Source organism: Tympanuchus pallidicinctus, unplaced genomic scaffold (assembly GCF_026119805.1).
Source record: "Tympanuchus pallidicinctus isolate F22 unplaced genomic scaffold, pur_lepc_1.0 scaffold1, whole genome shotgun sequence".
NCBI lineage: Eukaryota > Metazoa > Chordata > Aves > Galliformes > Phasianidae > Tympanuchus > Tympanuchus pallidicinctus.
Genome location: NW_026294618.1, coordinates 84,855,147 through 84,883,018, shown reverse-complemented (window position 1 = coordinate 84,883,018; position 27,872 = coordinate 84,855,147). Strand labels below are relative to the sequence as shown.

At 39.6% G+C, this 27,872-nt stretch overlaps 1 long non-coding RNA gene across 1 annotated transcript in view; it reads right to left on the bottom strand.

The window, feature by feature from the left end:
• LOC128089317 (uncharacterized) overlaps positions 1–27,872 on the bottom strand; it is a 287,883-nt gene that overhangs the window by 242,880 nt on the left and 17,131 nt on the right. The window contains exons 4-5 of the long non-coding RNA XR_008210480.1: positions 10,789–13,846; positions 7,959–8,047 (exon numbers count right to left, since the gene is read on the bottom strand). This is a non-coding gene — a long non-coding RNA (uncharacterized LOC128089317). The remainder of the gene's footprint in view (positions 1–7,958; positions 8,048–10,788; positions 13,847–27,872) is intronic.

The following is a 27,872-nucleotide window of genomic DNA, read 5'->3' as shown; positions in this document are numbered from 1 at the left end:
TTCCTTAAGATTTTTTCAATTTTCCTCCCACCTATCAAATAGCTATTGACACTTTCAGAGTGAGATCATTACCTTGTCTAAGTAAAAGATGACTGTCGATCAGCTCACCCCACAATTCCTAAAAGCAAATTAGCATCAAGCATGGATCAAAAAACAAACAAAGCAAGGTGAAGCACAAGGTACAGCTGGATGATAAAGTGAAACTGGATTTTGTGAGACCCCTTTCCACCACACCTCAGGGCTGCGCCCCCAAGTACTGAGCTCATGCCTTACAAATCCTTGCACAAAGCACAGTTGGCAAGTAATTTGGAGTCAACCATTTCACACTCACAAGGCAGGGATTCAAAGCCAAATCCCCAGACCCCTCCTACTTTCCAACACTGAAACAATTTAAAGCAGATCTAACACCTATGTAGTACTGATTTGGTTATCTTCAAAATCCCCATTGTTGTGTTTAAAGAGCATATCGTCCTAGAATAGCCTTCATTTGATAAACAACTCCTTCTGCATGTCAGCCAAACAACAGTTTTGGTCTTTATCACAAGAGGACCAGCAGCAGAAACAGTGTTTGGTGAAGCGGGGGAGGTGGGGGTTTCAACTGAAAATAGAGTTCATTGTCAGCTGGACTTGGGGCTCAGGTTTTTAAATAGGTTTTGGAATGTGGATATGAAATAGTTAAAAGAACCTCACCTCCAGCCCTTAAAGAAGAAATGCCTATTCATGCTTTTAAGAGCATAAGAGTACCACAGGTACTGGGGCTGTTTGTGTGTTGTACACAAAAGTTACTTGTACGGGAAGGTCAAAATATACAGGCACCAGAGTACCAACTCCTTAGAAAATGAAAATTTTCTTAAAAAGAAATAGAGAATTCCAAGAAAAGTATTTTTAAAAAACTTTTTCTAAAAAAGATGCATTTAACCTTCATCTTAGGAAAAAAACATTACACAGTGTTAAAAAGTTGTCCAGGCTAGAGATTTCTGTACCTTTTACACAGTCTATAGGAAATGAGTGGAAGCGCTACGATAAGTATTTCTCACATTCCAGATGTGCACTTGGTGGAACGTTACCATTTCTGAAGCATTTACTTCTTGAAAAATATTAATTCTTTTAAAAATATATATATTTTTGACATGATTCTATAATGATAATGCATAATACGATTGTGTATTTTACCTCAGAAACTCCCTCAGCATGGCTGAAAATGGTTTTACTTCTTCAGACCAGTGGGTATGAGTGTGATACACACACCCAGAAAACTGTCACAAGGTGATGTTATTTTGTGCAATCCTCGAAAGCAAGCAACCCCAAGAAAGTTATCTATATTTCTCAGAAGCGGACATACGCTCAAAAAGGCTGACAGAAGGCTGACACGTGGGACTTCAAAAGTGACCTAAACAATGTGAACATCTCCAGCTATCGGCTGCAGGCCTAACTGCCAGCACTCCCACCGTGGGGGCGATGCCGGCTCACATGAGCAGACTAACCACGGATAAAACGCCTGAGTTTGGAAAACACAAGCAGTTGGTGCTGCCTGGTTTCTAATTTTTCCACAGATAGAGCATCTGGGCAATGTTAACTGTCGCATTCTGTAAACACTGGCTGGATCGTACGCCAGTGACAAAGTGGCAGTGGAAGGCTGTTTTCCTCTGTTTTGGTGGTAATCAGATGGAGCAGCCAAATGTTGTGCCTGTGGAAGCAAGCTCTGGAAGTAGTTAAAAAAGTGTTCACAGCACAGTCTGCAGCAGATAAGGAGACAAGATGCTCTTCAAAAGTCAGAAGCATCCACCCAAGCAACACCAAGAGCCGCAGATACCTCAAATGCAACTTCAGCCAGGAAACAAGGCTGTCTTTCGGGAAGATTTCCAGTGTTGGAGGCTAGTGACACAGGGCAAAGTCTCGATCCGTTAACATCAGCAGCAAAGCTTCCCACTGGTCAGAAGTGATGGTATCTCCACAAATATCCTAAACATTGTGCCATCAAATGTTTAGGTCTTGCCATTACTATTTATGTAAATCAAGGAGACTATTCACACAGTTAAATTCTCAAATGAGATGGGAAATACTTTGATTAATTGTTAGACCAGATAATAGTCTCCTTCTGAAATTAGCTACCTGTAAATAAAGCATAGAGTTGTTTCCTATATAAAGAAATAAACACTTTCCATCTTTTAAAGTTAGCTTGACCTGAAAGGAGCTTGGAGCAAAAAGGAGAAAAACAATGGATTTATTTTAAGGAAAAATAGTGACTTTATCTAGTAAAGGAATTATTTAAATTTAAAGACTTGGAGCAACATTTCCAGAAAAAAACAAGCAGTTTGCATTCCACCATGCCACAGACAGATAAACGTCACATATGTAGTAAGTATATACAGATATGTCCCTGAGAAAAATTGTTAAGGAATTAAACAAAAAATGAAAAACAGCCACAAACTAAAGGTGGGAAGGAACTGAGGCCAACTATGGACCTACGGCTCTGAGAGCATGCTTTCAATATTCACAATGCAAGCTCAGGATCAACAAGATAGCTGTGAAGGCAATACAGTAACACAGAACAACTCCTTTAAGGAAATCAAATCATACTTCATAAGTTTGGAGGCCAACAGACAGCAGAGAGAGGTTACAGCAAAAACAGAGACCCCTTTTCTAAATGCAGCTTCTACAACATACATGTCTTTCTCCTGCTTTATTTTTCTATTTCACTAACTGTCAAAAGTTTATGAAAAGAAAGCAGAGATGAGATTGCATCTGGCTTATCTATGGCGCCATTTGTTACTATAGGGAGACTACTTGGAAAAGGTGATGAGTGGTAAGTTGGTGAATGATATTAATAGAGAAACAATAGACAAATTTCTCTCAGTGCTATGGTTAACTCTTCAGAGCTCGCCTCTTGATCTTTCCCTTTTCTTTGTGAGTCCTAAGCAGAGGATAGTGATTAATGACATCTCCCTGAACAAGCAGCTAATTGTTTTCCCTCCAGAACATTAGCATTTTTCTCCATTTCATTTCCATAAGTACTGTGTAGTTATTTCTTCCCAATTCAGGTCCTTGGATACAACAGATCAGTCTCTCAGACTTCAATGAAAAGGATGATTCGTGCCTTCAGCACAAGTCAAACAACGTCTAATGATGCTTTTTTTTTTTCTCCCTGAAAGTATAGGTGGAGAATGCAGAAATTTAAGGGAAAGATTCCACCACTGATACCACCAAGAAGAAAGCTGAAGCATGCAAACCACTAAGTACTTATTGTAAAGATATATCTCTGTTGAATGAAAAGAGCATCCTTTCAAGAGCCTTAATAAACTAAAAAAAAAAAAAAAAGACAAAAATGATTTGCAGTTTCCCAAAGAACACATCTATTTCAATATTCATTCGTCTTCAATATTACTTTACTCTTTATTATTATTCAATATTTATTACTTTCAAAAGTTTCAGTCACAATAGTCTTGCATCTTGCCAGTGAAAAAGATATTGAACAAGGATGTCAGCTGATAATTGATGTTGATGCCAACCATCCCCAGACTTGCGTAGTTGCTTAAGTTTACAGCAAGGACTTCCCTCATTTTCAGCTCTTTTTAAGACTTTGACAAAGTACTGAAATCCTGCGAGACCATTTTAGAGCACTTTACAGTGACATATGACACTTCATGCTTTCAAACAGGACCAGATCCACCTTCGATGATGTCTTTTGATAGAAAGCAGTTGTGTCACAAATTGTTGCTTTTTCCTTGCTGAGTACTAGATATTGGTTCCACATTTTGTTTTATTACATGCAAGATTACAAGCGTACTCATATTTCAATTCAGACTAAAAACAGACTAAAACAAAACAAAAAAAAAAACATCCTCACCCATATAAAAAAAAGCACCAGTCATCCTTGGAAATCAATTTCCTGCATTCAGATCACTCTAGTTTGACACCTATTTTTTTTTCTTTCTCATTTTTTCATTTCTGAACAGGATGTAGAAACTCAGATACATTCCATCAAGTAGATTTCTGTAGTAGCCTGCATCACCAATTAACTCCATCCCACTCACTTTTAGTGGAAGAAGTACTTGTTCTCTTCTTCACCGAAAAGCCCTTTCCAAGTAGCAGAAGAATCCAAGAACAAAACCAGTTTTGAGCAACACTGTCATTCTGCAACTTTCAGAACATCAGGATTGAAAGGTAATATAGAACAGACAGCACTGAGAGCAGTGACATGAAACTTTTCACTCCCTGTTCTTTGGATTTTTCCTCCATTTCCAATGTTAGAGGCATAAAAAGGAGATAAGAAGTCACTCCAGTAACTTTAGAGACAACTTGTGATACACACACCTATGGAACTTGTTCAATTAGCATCTGCCTTCCTATTGCCCTCAGTTCCTCTGAAACAGAAATCACATGCACAACTTTCCTTGTCAATGTCTCAGACCAGATTATTGCTCCTTATGGGCTTTTAAGGTGAGATGCATAAATAATAGTTCACTGATACTGCCTAATTACTCCCTTTGTTGTCAATCACATTCCGGAGACATTTGCATTTTATCTTCACCATAGTAAACATATGCAACTGAGGGCGCTTAGTTTTGTGTCTGTTCAAAATTAAGAGAACAGAATTTTGAGATGTTCTGCTTGATATTCTCAAAACCTGCTCTTGGCACTGCCCGTTCAGTTCAAAACAAAATATTTAAAGAGCATACACAGAGTATAAAATCTTGCCCTCTAAAGTTATGTCCAAGGACTTTTCTTTCTTTCTTTTTTTAAGACATTTTAATTCTAATTTAATGCCTAATATTAAATTAATTGATTATTCCCTTGCACATAATATTAATTATTTTATATCAAAGTTTAATACATATTCTGGAATTTACGTTTTGAAACACGTCACTTGTAATTTATTAAATAATGCCTTTCCTTTAAAGAGAGGTGACCTCCTGAAAGGAAAGATGTGTCACAAGTCATAGTCAATTACATTTTAGTGTAACAGAAACACAGTCTACAGTGATAAGCCAGCAACAGAAAAACTGGAGTAGAAAAGCTTCATAACCAGTCTCAAATGTCTAAGACACAAAAAAGCCTTTAAAACAACAGTTCCACACACTTGAAGCAGGAACTCACTCTCATGCCTTATTATCTTTCTTGGAGTTAGTCTTGCAAGCAGAGTTAGAGGGCTAAAATCCCAAACGTTTAATCAAAAAGCCACCTCAGGCTTGGAATAAATTTCACTGTATACAGCTGTGAGGGAAGGAAAAAAATCTGAACTGCCACTCTTCAGACCTACTGTCGTCAGAAGGAACAGAGGGTTCTGAACACCTCATAAGCCTGAGCCCCGCAGTTTAATATAATTACAATAGTAGCTTTACTCAGAAAACACACAAAAAAAAACCCAACAACAATAACTGAATGTCTTCCTCATGTTTCCCTAGTGCATAAGTTCCCTGTTGCATGTTCTCTCCATTGCTTTGTCTAGGCCTCTAAAGCCATAGAAAGGCTGTTGCACCATTTCTCGGGGCATTTGTTCCCAAGTTTCAATGGGAAAGCAAATAAAAGGCAGAGAACTGGGGACTCAAACAGCAAAGGCAATTCTTACTCTTGTGAAACATCACAGCTTGAAATTATAATCAAATTGTCACACAAAAAGAAAAAAAAGCAAACCTATAAATCACAGTACATGCAAAAATGCTTGATATTCTTAATGAACTTCTGATATCCCAATGAATTCATGAGGCAGTTTTAAGTCACTAAGACACTATGACACTTTGCCCACAGAACCAAGGAGGCTGTATGAACAATGTGGGAAAGAAGGATCAAGCATTAGGCACGTCAATTTACAGGTGTGATCTTGGTGCCTTCAGCTTTGTCAGCATCTCCTGCTAAACACACTGGGGTCTTGTCTTCACTGCCACAGCCTTGCTACTTTCTTGCAACCTTGGCTAACACCTGAGTGACTTCTGATTCTAGAAGTAAAAGAATGTAACATTCTCAACCTGCTGGAACTAGCTAACATACCAGATGCTCAAATCATTCTTTTGCACCAAGAGATTCTTCTATTTGTCCTGGCAACAACATGAGACTACAAAACCATCTGCTTTTCTTTCATGAGCATAAGTCTTCCCATAAGTCATCAAATCTGCTATTTCCCCAACCGATCCTAACATCTGGCATTTCCGGGCCTGATCAAATAGTGCAAACTGTCATTTACTGAACCCTGAAACAGAAAGACTAGCAGCATTTATGCAATGTAGTGCCAATGGTCATTATTACTTAAAGAGCCTTTCATTTGTTCCGAGCACTGTTGGCATGCAGCGCGACCGTGCTGTGCAACATGCTGGAGGGCAGCAGCTAACTGCGCTGCTGGAGAAAAAGGAGAATATAGTGGCCCAGTACAAAACCCCAGCTCATCCAGAGAAGGCTATATGCTCACGAGTGCTTGCACAGAGCAGACAGACCTTGTCTGCTTTGGTGTTTCAAAGGGCTCGTCAGAAAGCTCGCAAGTAGCAGCAGCGTCTTCCCTACAACACACTTTAAAAGTCTTTCAACGTAAGCTGCCCTTGAGAGCTCAACATTGTGCTTTGCTTTCTCATTCATCCTTCCCGCTTTTATCAAGCAAGGATGACTAATGCGCTACTGTAATGCACTTTTCACAAGGGGAAAAAAAAACCTGGCCAACTGAGGCTTCTTCCACCTCAGTGCCATGGGTGTTTAACATCAAAAAAGAGCCCTCCGCCGGGCAATGGGCGAGTCATTACACCGCACTTTAAAGCAACAGGCATCATACATAAACCATGCTCTCATGCAAATTTGACCTACATAATGTTGAAACCTTCTAACGATTTCACAAGTAATTCCAGCAGTAAAACTGGTGTTGCTTTAGTACCACGGGAAGTACCGCACTGGCCTCAAAGAGCTTCTCGTGGCATGTTTCAGCGCTCTTGCTGCCCTTTCAGTTTCCTGCAGTTCGGCCAGCACATCTAAATCAGACTTCAGCCTCCTGGGAAGTAATGCAGCAATGCTTCAAGTCACCAAAATTATAACAACAAAAAATCTAGACTAGAAATATGACTTCAAACATTTGACTTAAGATTGTTTGGGATTTTACTCCTTAAAGCCTACAGAACTGTTGAAATATTCATCTTAGGCCTTACATTCCATGGTTTTGAAAGAGGCAAAGCCAAATGACACCTCCAGAATACAAGTAGTAATAAGAGATTGGTGTGTTGCTATGAGAACATTTCAAATGATTCCTTGAAAACTGGACTCGCAAGCACAATTATAAAACGCTGATGATGGCCAGAGTATTTTAGATATGTTCTTTTCCAACAATTTTCAGTGAATTTAAATGCTTTTTTGAATGATTCCTTGATTTCTTTAGAACAAAACCTGCCAATTTTACTTTGATAGAAAATTTATGAGGCCTTGCTGATATTAGCACTTAGTTAATTTAATCCATTTTCACTTTTTCTTTTAATTTTTTGAGTTATTTTCAGCCCAGAACTACAAAATATAAGGACATGAAAAAATATATTCTTAAGATGAGCATCTATCCCAAATCCATCCAGTCTTTTCTGCCAAGCATGTAGGTCAATAACATTTGTTGTAGCACAAGTCTTTAGTTCACATTTTACAGGTAAAGAACTATTTCATGCTTCTATCAAATGAATCCTTGTTTCCCCTTTTCTTTTGCAGAAGGCCTACAGTTCCAAATTTTGCTCTAAAAATGAGCACATCTATACAGAAAAGGACTCTACTTTTGACTGAAATTCATATGAGCCTCAGGTCACCTGCACAACAAGCTTATTAAAAGATCAATTTTGAATAGCAGTAATAGATATTAATGCACTGTCTGGCCACAGCAAATACAATCACTTTATTCATTTCTTCATGGAAAGCTTACATTTATTCATGCCTCATTAACCTAAAAATCCTTCTAGAATAGTTACTTTTTAAAGCACCAAGACAGTGAGTTAAAGTTTTCTTACCCTAATCAAAGCGATGAAATGCTTCTCTGAATCATTTTATTTTGCAGTATATGCCTCCACCCTATAAGGATGTCTTATGAATATTCTTCCTTATAAGAAGAAAAAAAAATGGAATAAAAATTTTTAATTGGATTGACTAGTCTCTTGGACACAAACCAGCCTTATCTGAAACTCAGAAATGCTACTACTATGTTACAAGATAAATGATTTAGAAGTGAAAAATCTTCAAAACATTTGGCAACTTGACATATTGCTCAGGAAACTACTCAAAAAATTGCCCTTGAAGTATCTTCTAAACTACAACAAAAGCTTAGACTCAATCCCAAGCACAATCATTTCATCCATACTAAGGACTTCCATATTCACACTTCTTCTGAAACAACAATTTCTGAAGCATCAAGAAACCAGCCACTCATCTGGTTCTAAATTTGATTGCAGTTCTCTGACATTTAAATAGTCACCTTAGCTAAAAGGATTATAAAGGTTTGAAAAAATTCTTACCATGCTGACTGACCAAACATTCAAACGCTCCCTCTTTTAGCCTACACCAGACTGAAAGTGAATGCCATTGCTGAGAAGGAAACAAAAATAAAACTGAAAAAAAACCCTATACTTTTTTGCTTTATTTCACCATAGAGTTTTATTGAAGATAATGAAATTATCCTTCTCATGAATGCTGACATAATTTGCAGTGTAAATAAACCTACTTTCAGAAGGTGAAAATTCACACAGCTGAGAAAAAAAGGAAATCATCCTACTTTTTCTCCTTCATGACTAACCTGCTATGCAGCTTTCCAATGCTCTTACTAACAATAGCAGACAGGAAGAATACAGTTCAGCCTAGTTTATGTTCAGGAGCACTGATTTCCTATAATTAATCCTTGCATACAGCATCAAGCCAAAGGAGCAGCAGGGGAAACAATGGAAGTCTTCCATGTGCGTAATAATATTGTTTCTGTCCTCTGAAGATTGTGTCATTAGACAATCTCAATATAAAGACAACTTCAGGAGATAAAGAAAACTAGTGATCTCTGTCTAGAGTAAGAGTGAAATTACAGAACATTTGTGCCACATTTATCACCATGGAATGATTTCTCCCAATTTGTTCCTAGAGATAAATTAAGGCCAAAAAAAAAAAAAAAAAAAAAAGTGGATCTGAAAGGTTTGTAGAAAGGAAATTCTCTAGGCTTTTCATGAGTTTTGGTCTTGGCACTTGTAAGCATCTCTATCTCCATACAGGCTGCTGACAGAAAAAGAAGAAAGTTTTCATTTTCCCCGCAGATAATCCATATATTGTCTCGGTGCCATACATTTTTATTAGGACTATCATCATAAAACATGCATCTGAGATGAGAAAGAACAAAAGAGAGAGAGCAGAACAGAGGAAAGATGTTCTTTGATTAAAATACTGATTGAAATTAGGGAAATCAGGGTTAATCTCTATATTTCATACATACCTCCCCGTACAACTGAAGATTCCGTGATCTACCCTTTTTTTCTTTTTAGCATAGTTGTCTTATATAGTGAGCATATGAACTCCTAAACATTAACATAAGATTTTCAGTCAGATTTTGCTTGACACTAGATTTATATGGGGAGGTGGGCTCATCGCATAAAAGTAATAATAGTTGGCCAGAGAGGAAACATCAAAATGAGAAGAAAAGTATGTTTAACTCAATTGCTTTATGTACAGACATGCATCTAAAATAGTTCTCATGTTTTACACATGCAATCAAAACGTACTTTAGCAAACAAACAAACAAAAAAAAGGCATGCAAACCAACGTATCTAACCAGTGTTAAATAATACGTTATGCATATGAACAAGAACACTGCCCCTCTAAAGCAACACATTTGTTCCTTTGCTGTATTTCTCATCCAAAGAAAGAATTCACAAGAGCACTAACAAAAACCAATAAATAGACTAGTGAGATGCAAGCCCGATGAAACTGCACAACTCATGCATAGGAGAGTTTAGTGGTGATGACACACAGGCTGTACTACACCAAAGAGAATGGTCATAGCATACAATTAATGCATATACACAGTATTTGTTCCTTCTTCATATTCTTGGACCTTGAACCTAAACACTTTGATGTTTATGACTTTACCGTTTTACTAGTTATAAAATTAACTAATCTGTCCGCAACAGTTAGCATCTGTTATTTTAAGCAATCTTTGCGAGAAGCATGAAACATAAAATTTAAACTGCATGGTTGAAGTATAATGACAATTGCATGTAAATAAGCACAGAGACTCACCCGTGTAACAAAACACAACGTCCTGACCAAAGAATGTCAGGAGGCCATTTTGTCCTTGCTTACAGCACATAACAACTGGAGATTATTGGGATTCCTCCCAGCTTCATAATTATCCAGCATAATGTCTTAGGGGAACGCATTTGAAGAAGAGAGATCTTGATGGAGAGATAGGCACGTGTGAGTTGACTAATGGTAAATGACCAATATACGGTTGATATAGTCCAGACTCTATAGCCTTTTGATGTTGTTTGTAAGAATGAAGGCATCTACTTGTGTGTTTAAAATTGCAATAAACCCCCTAATTTAGAGTTGCTTCTTTCAACATTTCTAAATGCAGGAGGCTAAAAGCTTCAAAGTAACCAGCTTCTCTCACAGAGATCCAAGGTTAAGCAAATAAAGTTCCTAAAGTCTCAGTAGCTACTATCAGCAATAAAAAAAACAAAAACAAAAAACCAACCAACAACAAAACAAAAAAACAACAGCCATGTAATGATAGATACAGCCACATAAAAGCAACCAGACTGAAGAAAACTGGGACAGCTTATCAAACTGAAGGGAGTAAAGAAATACCTGTTCAACATCAATTCTGATTCAGAATCTTTATCCATTTCTTTACTTTTGTTTCCTTTTAGCCTAAGAAAGGCACAAATAATTGGTGTGTAACTGGTGTACAACAAGTTCTAGTCATGACATTAGAAGTGATTTAATTTCAGAGGTGTAGAAAATTTAAAAACTTGTTTAAATTATGCAAAAATTAAGACAACTATAGTATTACACTACCATCACCAATAGCACTTTATTTTCTAAGGACATTCTCAAAACCTGCTATAAACACCAATGCACGAGCAAGCGAGGCAGCCAAATGTTATAACTTCTCTTTATAGCTCAATTTGGTGATGAAGAATGAATAACTAAGACAAGAAAGAAAAAAACAAAAAAAAACACCTACTCAGATCTCCTTAATCCCAAAGCCTCAGCTATCCTTCCCCTGTAATGGAGATCTCAAGCTAAGAACAAAAGGAAAAGTTTTGCGATGTACCCATAATAGGCTCTGCTGAGAAAAGCAGCTGAAGCAGAATGGAAAAACTGCCCAGGAGATAGCAGTGTAAACAGAGGTAAGAAGGCTCCTGCCTTATCTGAGGGAGAGGAAGAACTGCACAATATTTCATAGTCTCAACTCTGCCAACAGGCTCAGGCCGGACAGCTCATCAGATCTGGTCCACTTCTACATGAACATTGCCAAAAATGCTGTAAGAAAGGACACATTGGTTGCACTGCTCATCTGGGTGAGCATGGGCAGTGACTGCCTCGAGTGACCCCAATACTGCCAGGGAAGAAAAAGAGAAAAATAGCACAAAACTTGACTCATCTTTCTTGTGTAGACATACCTCGTGTGCAAAGCAGGGCTTCAGCAAAGTGGGGCTCAAATTTAGGCTTAATCTCAATGGATTTTTGAGACCCATTCCATAGGTATTTTATTCTTTCAAGTTATTATTTAAAGATCATAAAATGGCATCTGTATTTAATTCAGTATTGCAGGTGTTTCCTGTGGGGACTTGCAAGCAGATGACTATACAGTGGGGATTTCTGGATTTTCTAGTTGCCCAGGTAATTGTGAAAAGTGACTGAAACATGAAAATTAAATTACATGACCTAGCTACAAAATGCGTTGTTCTGTAAATTTTTAGAGATTTATCCCTTTCAGGAGCTGGTAGAATTCAGCATTTCAGGATGATGGCGTATGCTTTCTTCCCCATTGCTCTAAGAGTTAATCATTAGACAATTACCAGTAATGGTCAAAATACTGAGAACAGAAGGAGCATTTTCTGTCAAAAGTCTGGGAAAATGACATAATGCAAAGTCCAAACTACATCAGCACAGGGAGATGAAAAACTCTAGTCCATTCCCATTGAGATAGCCTCAAAACATACAAAGCAGCTCCTAATTTGTTTGAGAATGCACTTCAGGTTTCATTTTAATAGTCACTAAGTACATGCAAACAGACATACCATAATTAAGGTGATCAATCTGCAAAAAAGAAAGCACATAAAAAGAACAAGAAGGCACATAAAAAGAACATATACACTTAGAAGAGTTAAGTAATCATAATAATAATTATTAATTGCATTATAATTAATAATTATAAGGTCATAGATGCCTGGCTGTTCTTTTGCAAGCAGCTTAAAATCATTTCCAGGTACCTCTTTTAGTTATGCAACAGAAAGGTATTCCTGAAACAGCTTTAGAGCAGCAAATCCCATTTCAGTTAAAAAAAAGTATACTTTTTTTCCACAGAATAGCAAACCCCAACTGGAGCATTTAACTATCTCACAGTAAGATGCATTCTGACTGAACCTTGACAGACCTGGAGATGAGGAAACATTCTGTAATGAAGATTTTAATTATTTGGGTTTTCGTTATGATTAAATTGGAAGCTAAATTAATGTTGTACATGCATGTAAATAAGTAATATTCTATGCTAAATAATTATAGGCAAGTATGTATAACGGGTTTTCTGGGTCAAAAAACTTTTTTTTCCCACCAGTTCTATTCTGAAACACTCTTGGAGGCAGGCACTGCAACTGCTAACTTAGAGAAGGGTAAAGTAAGCACCAGGTTTACAAACTTGCCCAAAAGTCACTTGGAGGCAATGGCAGCATGGAGAGCAAAGCCTGACTCCGGCTCTCCAGTCTGTTTTGCTGCCAGTGGGCAAGAACTCACAACAAGGTCTGCTGCAGAGTATCAGAGGTGGTACATTTGTGTCATGCTGACCCAGCAGCATGCAGAGCCACTTGTATGTGCAGGGCAGTTGAGCAAACACCGCTGTTTCACCCTCAATGGCTGGAGGACACGGGGTTGTGCAGGGGCAGCATGAGAGGGGAACTGGCTCTCACAGATAGTACCCTGAAATGGATTTTATAAGATGAATGCCAGGATAAGATGAACACAAGTACCCTATGTTGCATATTTGTCCAAATTAAAGACTGCGATGCCAGGAAGTTCTCCATCTATCTATCTAAATGAATAAACAGATGATTTTGAAATAAAATAACTATACTATCACAGGCCTAAAAGTCTTTTCTCCATCTCACGCATTATAAAAACAAACAGGAAAATAACATTTTTACATATTCATCTGCAGCTCCAGCTTTTTCTCTCATGAAGTCATACAAGCATATAATACACTTACATCACTGCCAAAATTCAAGACCTATAAATAAGGCTACAACTTTTTGGTTCGAATTGAAATATGGGATTCTATTGAAAAGACAGGGAGGAAAATGGAAAATGTAAAAAAAAAAATAAACCATGTCCCTTCTATACAGGCATTGTAGTATGGTTAGACAGTAACCAAATGATGTCAAAAAAGGAAAAAAGAAAATAACTAGAGAATTATGATTTTGGGATGAGGATATAAACAGCAGGAACAGACGAGCAGTTAAAAATAAAGAGCCTATTATATTCAAATGAAACAAAGAACGAAGAAAGAAAATAATAGACTATAAAAACGTATCTGTTAGCAAGGCTGTTTGGGGACTGAACGCTTCCCCTGTGAGGTTCTCAGGAAGTACCAGGCACCCTCCAGGTTTAAAGCTTTCATCCCTGGGCTCCCAGCTATATTGGTTTCCTGTATAAAAGGAATTGAGACGAGAAGAAAACATTTGACCAACTGCCCCGGCAATCATACAGTGTTTTATACTTTGTGGAGCCTGGCCTAACACAACAAAACTGAGTATTGTTACAGAGAACTCAAAGAGTCCAACCAATTACATCCCTTCATGGGTTCGGCTACACTCGCCTTTGATCACCAGCTCTAACTACCAGCAGTAAAACAAACACAAATCTGCAGACAGCATCAATAAACCTTGCAGTGGGAGGGAACAGAGATACTCTGTGCCATGTTGGCTTTTTTTTTTTTTTTTCTCTCCAAAATCCCCAGCAAAAATATCTGCTGGCTGTCCTCCACAACTCACAGGCAGATTCAAAGCCAGAGATGAGTGCCTTTTCTCACTTTTAAAAGCCAGCCAGATGGCATAAAGCAGAACATTTAGTATGCATATTTAGAAAAGTCTCTAACCCAGGCAAAATCCAGTATGCTAATTACCAGGAATTCCTCTGTGCCCTTATTAAACTCTGGGTTTACACATACATACACATGTAATACACATGTCCATCCATGATACAATAGGTGGTAGAAACATTTCCCTTTTTACTTCGGTGTTTGCTTACTGTGTCCATTCCCCCCTGAGGAACTTCCTGCTAAACACAGACTGAAAATGGCTTCTATCTGTGCTAATACTTCACCATAATCCCACAGTGCAGTACTTAGGCAGTGAAGTGGTTTGGGGTGACTGCATGTTGAACATTGCTCACCTCACAGTGTAACAAGGGCTTTGTGTTCCCACAAGGTAGAAGTTCAGCAAAGCAGACCTCCCATACCCAAGCAGCCTTTTCAAGCTTCGAGGCAGCGCTTCAGCATAAAACCACAGTGGTTTTCATCATTCAGAACAGACAGGTTGAAAACAGAGATCTGAACAGAAGATTAGGAAAGGCAGTCTGGTCCAGCAGCTAAGCCACCAGCCTAGGACACACAGATCCCATCTCTGCCTGCAACACAGTCTGCATCCAGGCACAAAATCACAACAGCCTCAAGCTTTAGAAATATACAGAGCCTGTATGACCTTGAGACCATCTAGATTCAGGCATCAAACTACCTTTGAGGGTCTGAGGCTTGTTTACTTTGTGCTGCAATCACTGTCTACACAATAAGAGATAACATTTCCCTATCTCACAGAGAGCACCGAATGCCCAGTATGACCAGGACACCCTGCACACTAAGCTAGGTGCTACTTTACTTTGAAAAGGCAAGAAAGCAGAACTGAGGCTTCACATCAACCTCATAATTAGCCTGAAAGGGAAATGGTCTGAGTAAAAGCAGGGGACTGCAACCTCACAGACAGGCGAAAGATGAACTAAAATCCTATCTCTTATCCTTATATTTTTGGGCAGATATTTCTTAATAACCAGTGGGTGCTAACTGACCTCTGTGCCCACTGTTTGCTTTGTCTGGCACATGATTCAATCCCTGCCACAGTGTAAAGCACTCGATTCATTTAGCTGACTCTCCCCAACTGGCAGAGCCAGTCCTCCCTCCCTCTCATCCAGCTCTGCTGCTTTAACACACCTCACAGGGCATTTCGCTTGGGAGAAGTACTTCTCCCATGGCTGACTGGCAGAATTCCTGTCTCTCATGTGTAAAATACAGGCAAGACAATGATTTTTTTTCTTTTAACCACAACAACCAGAAAATAAGGATTTATTTAAAAAATTTCCATGATCTCTTCATGTAAAGGTTTGCATACTATTATTTAAATAAGTCTCTAGCAGCCATGCCAATTCAAAACGTAGGATGGGAGAATATGGAGGAACATACCTTGCATGGCAATGGGAGGTAATTCTGAGTTGGGTTCAGCTTTCAGCTGACTATAAACTTGGCACGTTATCACCTATCTTCCCACTGCCCCTGCTCCTCTTGCACAAAGAATCACAAAATTGCTGAGGTTGGAAAATACCTCTAAATATCTCTCAGATTATCTAGTCCAACTGTCCACCTACCACCAATATTGCCTGCTAAACTATGTACCTCACTGCCACATCTTTCTTAAACACCTCCAGGGACAGTGACTCCACCACACCTCCCTAGGCAGCCTGTTTCAATGCCCAACCACTCTTCTGGAGTTTTTCCTAATCTCCAACCTGAACTTCCCCTAGCACAACTTGGGGCCCTTTTCTCTCATTCCACCGCTATGATCCAGGTGGCAAATTACCCAGATCATCTTTTATCTCATCATTTGGCTTAGCTATTCAGAAGATAATCTGGGAAGTGACAAATTTATTTTACTGGGAGGATCTATGGCCCCTTGCACAAGAACATAGTGAGCAAACACCTAGACCATTACTATTAAAACACAACCAAGGCCTTTTTCACTTCAGTAGTGCTGCTTACATCTGAATGAAAAAGTAAAGCATGCCAAACAGATAGCAAAAGCCAAAATACATGGGTGATAGCCAAGAAGGCAGCTCAAGCTTCCTAATTTACAATCTGTTAAATTCACGTCTTTATACCATTTAAAAGATTCTACATAACTGTGGGAATACAAGAAAAACTGTTCAGAGCTGTAGCTGTGGAGCAAGATAAACAGCATGTAACTTCTAAGCATACCTCCATGAGAAAAGAAGAAACAAAGCAATAAGGAGAAAAATAAATAAACCACAGAATGAAGATGGAGTAGAAATGAAAACTAAAGCCTTATGCAGAAATTGGGTAGGTCACACAGTATCCAAAGCAAGTAAATATATACCTAAATAATTACATCCCTAAAATAAATTGGAAATGCAGTAGTGCATGAGTGAGACACCAGATGAAATTGCATCTAACGTGCTGATTCATGCTAACGCAGAAAATCTGTTTGTTACTATACCGGTTGATGTCAGGCTGCATTTTATTCAAACCAATAAAATCTTTTGTGTGGTCTCTTGACCTCACTAATTACTTAATTTACATTTTAGACAATAATGCCGCTTAGTAATGTAAAAAGGAAGTGTTCCCACCCCGGAGTGTTATCCCTGCATCTCCTCTGAAGAAACTTTAGACTGGAGAATGCTGCAAGTGAATAGGAGTTCACAACGAACCAGCTCCTAATCATCACTCTTAATTGGTTGACCTTTGGAGTATTTAAGGTTTTACATATCAATCGTAACCAGCTTGCCCAGAGAAGGCCAAATCTCCAGTTATACTGGATTTACATGATCCTACGGAGAAGCAAGTCTGTCTCAAGCAGGCTTGGGGGAACCAGGATGTCAATCCAAAAATATGCAGACACTTTTCATTTAAAACTCTTGCATTTAAAACCCCGAAGTCACGTCCACGGGTGTGGTGGTCAAACGCCAGTACAGTACTTAAAGGAACAGAGGCTGGGACCACTGTGCAGCATTATAATCTCGCATCTTCAGCAAAACCTTACTGTTCTAAACCTTACTGTACTACAGACAGAAACTGCATAGCCTAGAAAAAAAACACGATGTCCTTAAAGCCATTCTATCTTTCTTATACCAGAGTAAGCTTCAGAAGAAGCTGCTTCCATCTACTTTCTAATATCATCTTATATATACATAGTATCTCTCACCTGCAGAGCCTATAATCCTTTCTAAAATCTATGCTGGCATTACTAGTGTGGCACAAATGAAGAATTAAATACACAGAGATGGACTTGAAGCCAGTAGCCTGGTTTTTCAATTCCCTGTTTTCCTTCCAGTCACTATAAAGAGTTGTGCTGAAATAGTATATATAATAGTATATATTATTAAATTATTATTGCCACTTTCGGTGATATTTGTAGAGTCATGGCAGTCAGGTGAAATCCCTGGTAACTAGAAAATAGGCTAGACACACTTGAGGGACGGGACACCATCCAGAGAGACCTGGACAGGCTTGAGCAGTGGGCTGCCCAAGCGAACACCATGACGTTCTACAAAACCAAGTGCAAGGTCTTGTGTCTGCGTTGTAGCCACCTCCACTATCATTATGAGCTGGGGGATGTAAGGATGGAGCACTGCCCTACCAAGAAGAATCTGGGGTTACTAGTAGATGGGAGGCAGGACATGAGCCAGCAGTGTACTCTCACAACCCAGAAAGCCAACATTATCCTGGGCTGCACAAAAGCAGCATGGCCAGCAGATTGAGAGAGATAACCCTGTCCCACTCTTCTACACTGGTGAGGCCTCACCTGGAGAACTGCATCCAGATGTGGAGTCCTAAGCACAGGAGAGATGTGGACCTGTGTAGAGTGCATCCAGAGGAGGGCAACAAAAATGATCCAAAGGACAGAACATCTTGCCTATGAGGACAGGCTGAGAAAGCTAGGGCTGTTTAACTTGAGGAAGAGAAGGCACCAGGGACATCAGATAGCGGCCTTTCAGTATCTAAAGGGGAACTACAGGAAAGATGGGGACAGGATCTTTAGCAGGGTCTGTTGTGATAGGACAAGGGGAAATGGTTTCAAACTAGAAGAGTGGTGATTTAGACTAGGTATAAGAAAAAAACATTTTTACAATAGGGGTGGCAAAGCACTGAAACAGGTTACCATGAGAGGCAGTGGACACCCTGTCCCTGGAGACACTCAAGGTCAGGCTGGATGGGGCTCTGAGCAACCTGATGTATCCGTAGGTGCCTCTCTTCAGTGAAGGAGAGTTGGACTAGATGGCCTTTGAGGTTTCCTTCCAACTCAAACTATGTTTTTGAATTGTTTGTACTTGCATTGGAAACAAGACTTGGACATGTTACATTTGCTTTTTAATTCTGCTCTATATTGAGGAAATGTTCCTCAGATGGTTCCTGGGAGCCAACTGATCATAACGATGAAACTCCTTCAAATTTGCCAATTCCTGGATTTTTCTGGTTGTTTCTTTTTCCTGCTCATATGATGCTGCATTCCTCCACAGTCACAGAGCAAATCCCACTGTAGCATATAGAGGAATGTTTCCTTCAGCTTACAGCATGCAACTGCGAACATATTTCAACTCTCAGAGGTGCCAAAAGCAGCTCATACCATACGAGTGAAGAGGGCTCAACCCTTTTACAAAGGAGACCATGAAGTTCCCACCCCTACAACTGTAGTTTTTCTCCACTAACAACCCAGATTATAAAAAGTTGGGGAAAATTTAATACATTTTAAGTTACTCTGGTTCACAAATTTAGCAAAACTGCAGAGAAGGCAAGTAAGAAGCAATTGTTACCTTGGATACAAAAAATAAGGTACATGTAGAGAATTTTTAAAAGAGCACATACCATAAAACACTGGGTAAGACTGAAACCTACTACAGTGGGCTTTTGCAGAGACATTCAAGACAGGTCTTCGTCAGTTCAGAAAAACTCCTTGTAGAATAAGTCCCTTGGTAACTATTATCACTTGGATGCCACTTACAGCACAGAAGTCCTGCTTCCCTGCAGCTGTGAGGGTGTCCATATAAGGCAGTGCTGTGCACACCACGCTTCCTGCACTCTTTCTATATCTGCTATCCCATCAGATAGAATATAGAGTAAGAGGGTTGAGATGGATTTTCAGTTAGGAACACTAGTTTTTCTGACCAAAGCACATTTGTATTGTCATTAGTTGTGTTTGGTCAACACATCTATGGAGACTGCAAACACAGTGTAATTTTCCTCTAGTGTGTACACAGAGCAAGGCACAGCAGTGCTCCTATCATGATTGCAGCCTCCTGATATTTCTGCAGGGCAAACACAGTAATATTAACAATTAGTCATTGACTCAGATAAGGCTCTCAGAGTTATATATTCCCCATTCAAATCACTGAGGTTGCATGGTGGTATAAAAACCTCTGACAGTAAGTTATAGCACTCTTCCATAACCCCAGGATACATGTTCCCACCTTTTCACATGGCCAGGACTAACACTTACTAATCTGATCTCCTAGGAAGAAGGTTCACAGAGCTCAGCACTTCTTTTTCAGGTTACTTTCTGGCTGGATCAGCTCCCTGGAACAGTGCAATGGAGAATCATGTGAGCACTGGTGCTGGTGTAGAAGAAGGGATAATATTACTGCATGTGGGAAGCAGAGAAAGAATGAGATTGGTGCATAACCTGATATGGCATATGCCCGAAAGCTTGATTAAAAGGGAAAGCTTTGACCATCATGAACCAAAGGGTAGTCACAGCCTTGGTCTGAAGTTCTCTGCAAAAATCCATAGGAAAAAAAAATGCATAACCAAGCTGTGAAGAGAGGGAAGATCAAAGTTCTCCAGTAGGCATGTGTTTGGCAGATAGTGATAACCCCCGGGCAATGATAAAGCAAGAGCAACTGCCAGAAATAAACTGCTACACACAGGAGGACTCCTTCCAAACACCTATGCTCAGCCCCTAAAAATTAAACGTAATTGAGTGATCTCTGGCAAACCCTTCATCTCAGGTGCTGCTCCCCCACAGGAGGAACCTAGGGGCAGGAGTCAGCTGGGAGGAGTCGCTGTGCTGCTCAGAGGTCCCTGTTGCACACAGAACTGACCAGCAAGACACTACAGGAGACCAACTTCTCTCAGATATTTTCAGCAGTACTGCTGCTATATCAGGCTCCAAGTACAACCCTTTTGCCTGCAAAGCCTTCACATGGCCCTAAACACCAGCTGCCCCAAAAGAAAATTGAATATAATTTTATTGGTAGGCTTCTCAGAGAAGCTTTTCATTTTTAAGATATACATAAATTCATTTGGTTATCAAAATGTACCTCTTAACAGAAATGGCCATCAAGAGTAGAGAGTAATGAAAAGCTGTAATAGCGAGCTGCAATTTGTATTTACCAGAATACTCAGAGCTGTTTAAAGAAAGGTTCAAGCACAGGTAATTCCTCTCTTACACAGAGCTGAGTCTAACTAGCATTTCAGGAGAAAACCTGCCCAAAACATTTGCAAGCAGTCCCACATCAGAACAACAGGGAATAAATAAGTTTCTCTAGACAAGAGGCTTGTCTCCTAGCTGCAGATAGTTTGGGCAGTTTCCAGCAATGCAAGGCAGAAAGTGCAAGGTTCAGCAGGGTGCTCTGGAGATGGGAAACCAACCAAGGTCAGTGCCAAACAACTGTGATGATGTTTTCCAGGGTACCTACCTTAAACCTTAACATAACTTTCAATTTAAACTGATCTACATTGGTTGTATGTTATTATGAACAGCCAAAGTTGCTTATCCTGGGAAGATTCCCTAGCTAGCTTTGGCTCAGGCTCTTTTCTGAGCACAGGGACATGAGGACCAGAGTTTGACTGTCAATCATATCTCAACAGCTATCGATCAGAAAGCTATCGTACTACAGAGTCTGTTCCAAGCAGTTAAAATTTTCCCCCTCAAACAACTCAAGTTAAATTTCTCTCATAGGAAAAAAAAAAAGTAAAAAAAAAAAAAAAAAAAGTGAAATCAAGGAAACACTGACACGTTGTCAGATCAGGCAGATTTCACATTTGCAAAGCCCCAGATCTAAACCCCAAGTAATGAAAAAGACTGGATCTCCATGCTTTGTCTTCTTGGAAATCAGTGTCTTTCCTATCATGTACATTTATTTAAGGTAAGAACTTAGGCATTTTCTAGTGGAACAAGATTATATAGAAGCACAGCAACCCCAGGAGAGGCATAGAGGCTAGGTAGCCTGAGCCTGTGTATCTTAGCTAGGCTAATTATCAATTGCTTGGCAAAGATGTAAAAAAATACCATAATTCTGTGGCACTTTTCCCTTACCCTGTAACGTCAGCAATCAAGGATGACCACAAGAAGCATGCCAGGCATTTCCATTCAGCTGCTAAATCTGAACAATTTTGCTTACAGAAAGTCTGCCAGTTATAAAAATAACTTCATTCCAGTTGGTTAGTGGCAGGGTGAGGGAGTCAACAGGACATCAGTACTGCTGTCCACACAGAAACATCATGCTTTTGCCAAGAACATTTAAAAAAAATCTGGATAACACATGAGGAACACCAATTTTCTGTGCACGACCCACTGAATATATTGCTTCAGCTGATCTGAATTATATCCTGCATTTGCAGATTTATTTCAAAGAGCATTTATAAATACAAGAAGAAAAACCTGAAGTGAGAGTCATAATTTCCATAGTCTATCCTCTGTGAATAAAAGCTATTGCTTCTTTTGAAGACAGAAGAGATCACAGTGCTCATACCAATAATATACGAAAGTTAGCATCCAGCTCAGGTCAGATCAGAACACATGCTAAAGCTTGACAAACTTTTCAAATTGGCAGCACATTTCAACTTCTGTAAAGCCCACGGCTTCCTAAAGCAATGGCAGTATCTAATCACAGACACTCAAATGTCAAACTTGCCACAAATGACTAAATTGGGACAACTGCATAATACCTGGCTGTATCTGATGTCTCTATCCTTATCACTCTAGTTATTCAGCGTAACAATTAATAGTACCACAAAGTCGGAAGAGTACTGAGGATGGGCTGGTGTATTAAAATGAAAAAAAAAAAAAAAGAAAAAAAAAAAAAGAAAAAAAAAGCATGTTAAACTGTTAAAGTTTAAGGGCTATCCCTTAAATTGCGACCAGAGCAAAGGTGTGTGGTCCATACGTTTGCTGATCAAACATGGGCAGAGGAACCTTCACATGACATCTCTTTTAGGTGTCTGAAGTTTTGAACTACATCTTGTAAGGTCCTCAACTATCATTTTACAGGCTTAGTTGGCAAGTTTGTACAAGGAGGCCCAGTTCATCCAAGTAGATCTTTTCCCAGGCCACAGACTATCCCATCATATTCACGCTGCATTATACCAGAGCCTTTTCAAGGCCAGCTCGCATAAGTATTGCACTTCTCTGTGCAGCCAGATTAGGGTTGAACTATTTGTACCTGGTCTACCTAAGAGCACAGAATTAAAAATGAATTTCTGCAGTTTACTATCTACAGAATTTACATGGACATCTACATGGAAAATGGCTTGAACTTACATTATAAGTAAAGAAAGTCTTCCAAATGTTTTACCCATATGTCTTCTGAACAAAATAGAAAATGAAGAAAAATGCATGCAAGATGGAGATTAAATTACAAGAGAAAAAGACACAGGAAGGTCAGAAAGATTAATGGTGAAAATCTAGTACCTTTTTCTTTTCTTAACTGCTGATATTAATTACTGTTCACACTCACTGAATCTGTGAACATACTACAAAATGCTACTAGAATCTGTGAACATACTACAAAATGCTACTAGAATCTGTGAACATACTACAAAACGTTCTCCTTCACACTTTAAATAAATTAGAACATAGTTCTCTGCCAAAAATTCTTGGGTCACCGTATGAGGCAAAGGTCTCAGTCATGACCTCCAGCACAATACAGCTAAATTGAACTTGGCTAGCTGATGTGAAACAGAGCTTCAAAAATGTTTGTTACATGAGCTTCAACAAAGTCATGATAAATGCTTCTCAGAACTCAACTAAAGGACAATCCTGGACCATCTCGTATGTCCAGTCTAAGGAAATTTACCATCCATTAACAGTTTTCCTACAGGCACAATATTTCTTCTTCAAACATGGTGCCTTATGATAGTTATTAGAGACTGGGAATAAATGTACCTTCACCTTGATGATTTATTTTCCTTCCCACTAAGTTCTGATATGACCTTCATCATTATTGTGCCACAGTGACTCACAGCAGAGCATTACAATGCAGCCAACATCTATCACGTGCTTTGCTCTTTTTCTGAATGAATTTGGAGTCGTGTGCACGCATTTCAATCTCTTATTTTACATACAACTGGTTGCTTATGATAATAACAGCAATGGTGCAGCTTGTGCACCAAACTAACAGCAGTTCCTGTTTTACAGTCCTGTATTAAGACCCTCCTGGTGCAGTTGCGTGAATCACTCTAGCAGTTCATCATAACCAAAAGCATCATATCCTGCGCTCCAGCCCTGCCCTTTCTTCTCCATCCCAGTCATGTTAATGCACTCTTTCTCTTGCACCAAACTCTGATGTTCACCAGAGCCTTCACAGAGCTGATTCAGTTCATTAACCCAGGAGCAAACAATTCGCTTTTTTGTCACGTTAGTTTTCTTCTGGGCCAGTGAGTTGAATCCATTTTGCTCACTGCTGACAGGCACTAGACTTGCAGCTGGCAGCCAGGAGAAGGGAAGTAATGAAGATGGGTTGCAGGCTGTCCATGATCCAGAAAGAGTCATCACCAGCAGTAACATGCTGCTTTACTTCAGCAATCTGACTCTGACCAAAGAAGCTTTCTTGGCAGCTGAGGAGCAAAACCTCTCCTCCTTGAGCTCTCAGCAGCTGCTCACAAACCCTTACTGCAGGCCATTTGGGATTCTGACAACCAACAGAGAGACTTTGAATCTAACCTAATACCCCATGGAAAGCCAAGGCAAAAAGTTTTGATGCACTCCCAAAAGCTGCCATCGCTGGAGAAATACACACTGCAGATTTCTGACTGTTTCCTAATGGATAACAGTTTTAAGCTATTTCATCACCTGTAACCAATTTGGAGAAAAAACACAAAAGAAACACAGTTCTGCACAGACCAATTGAGTAGACACCAGAAAGGCACAAAGTTTGAGATACTCTTAATCCTGAAGGTCGTCTTCTTCCTACGCATACTACAGGTTGCCTGCCCCTCCTTGACCATTCCTGCTTCTTGCCAGCTTTCTACACAACTACTTCCCATCTGCTGCTTCTTCCTACACAGAGACCTCTGTACATAACTCTACAGCTCCTACAGCCTACTCATTTTATAAAGCCTCTAAAAGCATTCTTCTGCCATACATGTTTACAAGAAATGCACTGCTAATAAATGTCTGAGAGTAAAAAAAAGCTAACACTTAAATATGTCTAGTGTATTTAATATCACTCTTTCCCTCCTCTCCCGTTCGCTGCACGCCAGGGCATAAATTTAAGCTGCACTGGAGCTCAATTCCTTTGACTTGTTTGGAAATCTCATTTTAAGGTGCAATGCTTTAATACACCGGAGGTTCACCTAATTCCATCCAGTTTATTTACAAGAAAAATCACACATCATTAAACCCAACTCCATGTGAGCCGAAACTCCCTTCCAACAATGAAAGTGATTTGTTACTTTTCCTCCAACAATAGCTAGGAGGGAAAGGTTCCTTTTCTACAGTTGTTTCTTGAAAACCTACTGGTCCACTACAATGACTGATAGAACTTTCAATAGAGTAGGTTGGACATCTACTCATCATGAATTGATCCAAGCCCTCGATAACCTGATAAAAGACGCAGTTGATTGCTTTGTAAAACAGCCAGGACTTCAAAGGCAGTGGATAGCACAGTGTTTAACCAGACTTCTCAAAGGCAGAGTTAATCTGCATAATTCATTTGCTCAGTGGTACTCATCTACATATTAGCCTTACACACAAAATCTAACCTGCATTACATACAAGGTTTCAGTTTAAACTTTGCTTCTCTTCTTACAGCGCTTTGCATCCCACATTGCTTGTAACTTCCTAGCCAAAGTAAATGAGTTCTATTAATATACAGCAGTTATAGCTTGTGCAAGCAGCTCCCTTGATACCTTTCTCTGCCACCACCACACCATCCGTGATACCATCAGGCCTAGGTAGAGTTACAGTTACCATCCACAGCAGAAACTTTCCAAAAGCCACTCTTTACACCTTTCAACTCTGTAATGAATTGAAGAACCACTGCTGTACAGGAAAAACCGCGCTGGAAAATAAGCTCTGAAATTATAGAGGAGCAAATCAGGCAGGTCCCCCTAGGTGGTAAAACAGGTTATGGTTTCCTTCCAATAACAGTCACCATAGCCTTTGATATTCTATCTACTTTATCAATTTCGTGGAGTAGCAGCTGTGATAACACAGAACCCATCTCCTGCACTGCCCATCTCTGCACAGAGGGAAACTAGTGAGGACAGAGCAAACACTTGTTGGGAACCTTCAGCTTGCTCAGCCAGGAGGCAAAAGACAAGTCAGCATCTGACCCAGGAGTCAGAGGTCAACCCTCTGGGGAGCCACCAAGCTGCTGGGTCCACTTGCAGCTAATCCCCAGTGAGTGCTTCTCCCCAAAGGATTTCTTTATTCCACTAGCTGAAAAAAATAAAAATAAAAATAAGAGTTAACAAGCCCAGTAAAAATCCATGACTCAGGCAAATCCTTTAGGATCAAGTGTTCTGAGGAGGGGGAGTGAAACCTAAACTAATCCAAGAGTCCAAAACATCTTTTGTCAAAGCCTTTTAAAACACAAAAACTACACCAGGGTCTCCTCGTTAGTTAGTTGCGATTACAGGGAAGGCATTTCTTTCTTTCTTAACTAAGAATCTTTTCTCAACAACACAAACAATAGGTCCCATTGACGTGGTGCAGTGCTTTCTAATCCATTTGACTAGCTGGCTTTGTATATCCCTTATACATACTGTTGGAGGAGAAAGAAAGGCCTCTCCAGAGAAGAGCATCCATCTCCACAACGGAAATACCAGTTCAACTGCTGGATGGACTGCAGTGCTCTTGGGGAACAGATGCAAACTTCTCTTTAATAAAAATATTTATAGTACATGGTTTTGAGTATCAAGCAGTGACTCACATAAGTTATAAATGATCCTTTCCTTTTTTTTCCCCAGAAAAAATTATAAATGTCTTAGACATTAGTTCTGCCACCAGCTTTCAAACTTCGAAACACCAGCCATAAGCTAGCATGATGAAATCCACTCTAACATCAGTTAAATAAAAACACTAGTTTTTATTAGAATAAAAATAAAAGTACCAGAGAGGTCACTAAAATTTGGTAGACATCTCACCAATCAGCATGAGGACAAGGCAGGGCACACAGCAGAAAGAAGCAGAGGTAACGGGAGCAGTCTGGATGACCTGGGAACTCCATGCAACATGAGTTCACAGTGCTTGTTCTCCTGAGACATTTCTGGAGTCAGGATGGGGAGAGGTGCACCTTCACAGCCGTTGCCAACCCTTTTGGTGGTTTCCATCTTGAATCAGTGCTGATGCAACAAGTCAGGGCTGCAGAAGGCAAATGTCAACCTCCACCCTGCCCAGCCATGTGGCACAGTCCCTTTTCCCAGGGCACTAGCTCCCACATCCACTCTTCCTTTCAAACAGTGAACTTCATTTATTGAAAAAGGAAAAAAAAAAAAAAAGAAAGAAACAATAAGAAAACCATGCACCAGGTTTCTGTCATTTTAGAAGCTGAACTATTCCATAGGGCAATCCAACATGCACAGAAATCAGCACATGGTGATTGCCAGTACCACAGAAGCTGGAACCAACATAGGTGGTGGGGACAGGATCTTCCCCTTTTCACAGCACCATGACTCTGCTTTGACCCAATCTACATTATGACACCATGCCCCAGGAAATATCCTTACCTTCCTATTCCTCAGTCCAAGATCACTCTTTTCTCAAAGCAATGTCTGTTCAGCTGTTGACTTTCCCATCCTATCATCCACACACATTCTCATCATTCCATTTTTTTTTTTTTTTTTTTTTTTTTTACATACCAACAACTCATTATAGCAAACGTTGGACCCAACATAGCTCTTTTCGTCAAATATTAGTTCTCATCAAAAGGAAATCTAAAAGACGTTCATGGATTAATGTGCCATGAGTTTCCATACAGCACATTTCAAATCCAGAACTTCCACTGGAAGCTGGTACAGACCACTGAACACATCTGAAGCAAATTAATTTGTAATTTCACACCGGGCCACAAAGTTTTCCCCAAATATGCTCTTCCCACATAACCTCTACTCAGCTTCAATTGCCTGAATTTTTAATGGACTTTCCATATTATACACATCAAATAACATAGCTGTTGTCTTGCTTGCCATCTCACACCTCATTCTGGTTGCAGCTTGTGTCCTTTTAACCAAGTAAGTCATCTCTATTTTGCTTCACATCCTGGGAGCAGAAAATTCACCAAACCATTGTTCTCTTAGTAAAATCCAAGCCTTAATTTAAGGGATGCAGGTGTAAGCACTGCCTGGGGCAGCACCAGGAGGTGCTGGGCCAGGTAGCAGCAGGTGCAAGGATGAGACTTGGAGTCAACAGCTGTTTTTTTCAAGTGCAGTTGGAACCACACTGTGTTTTGGG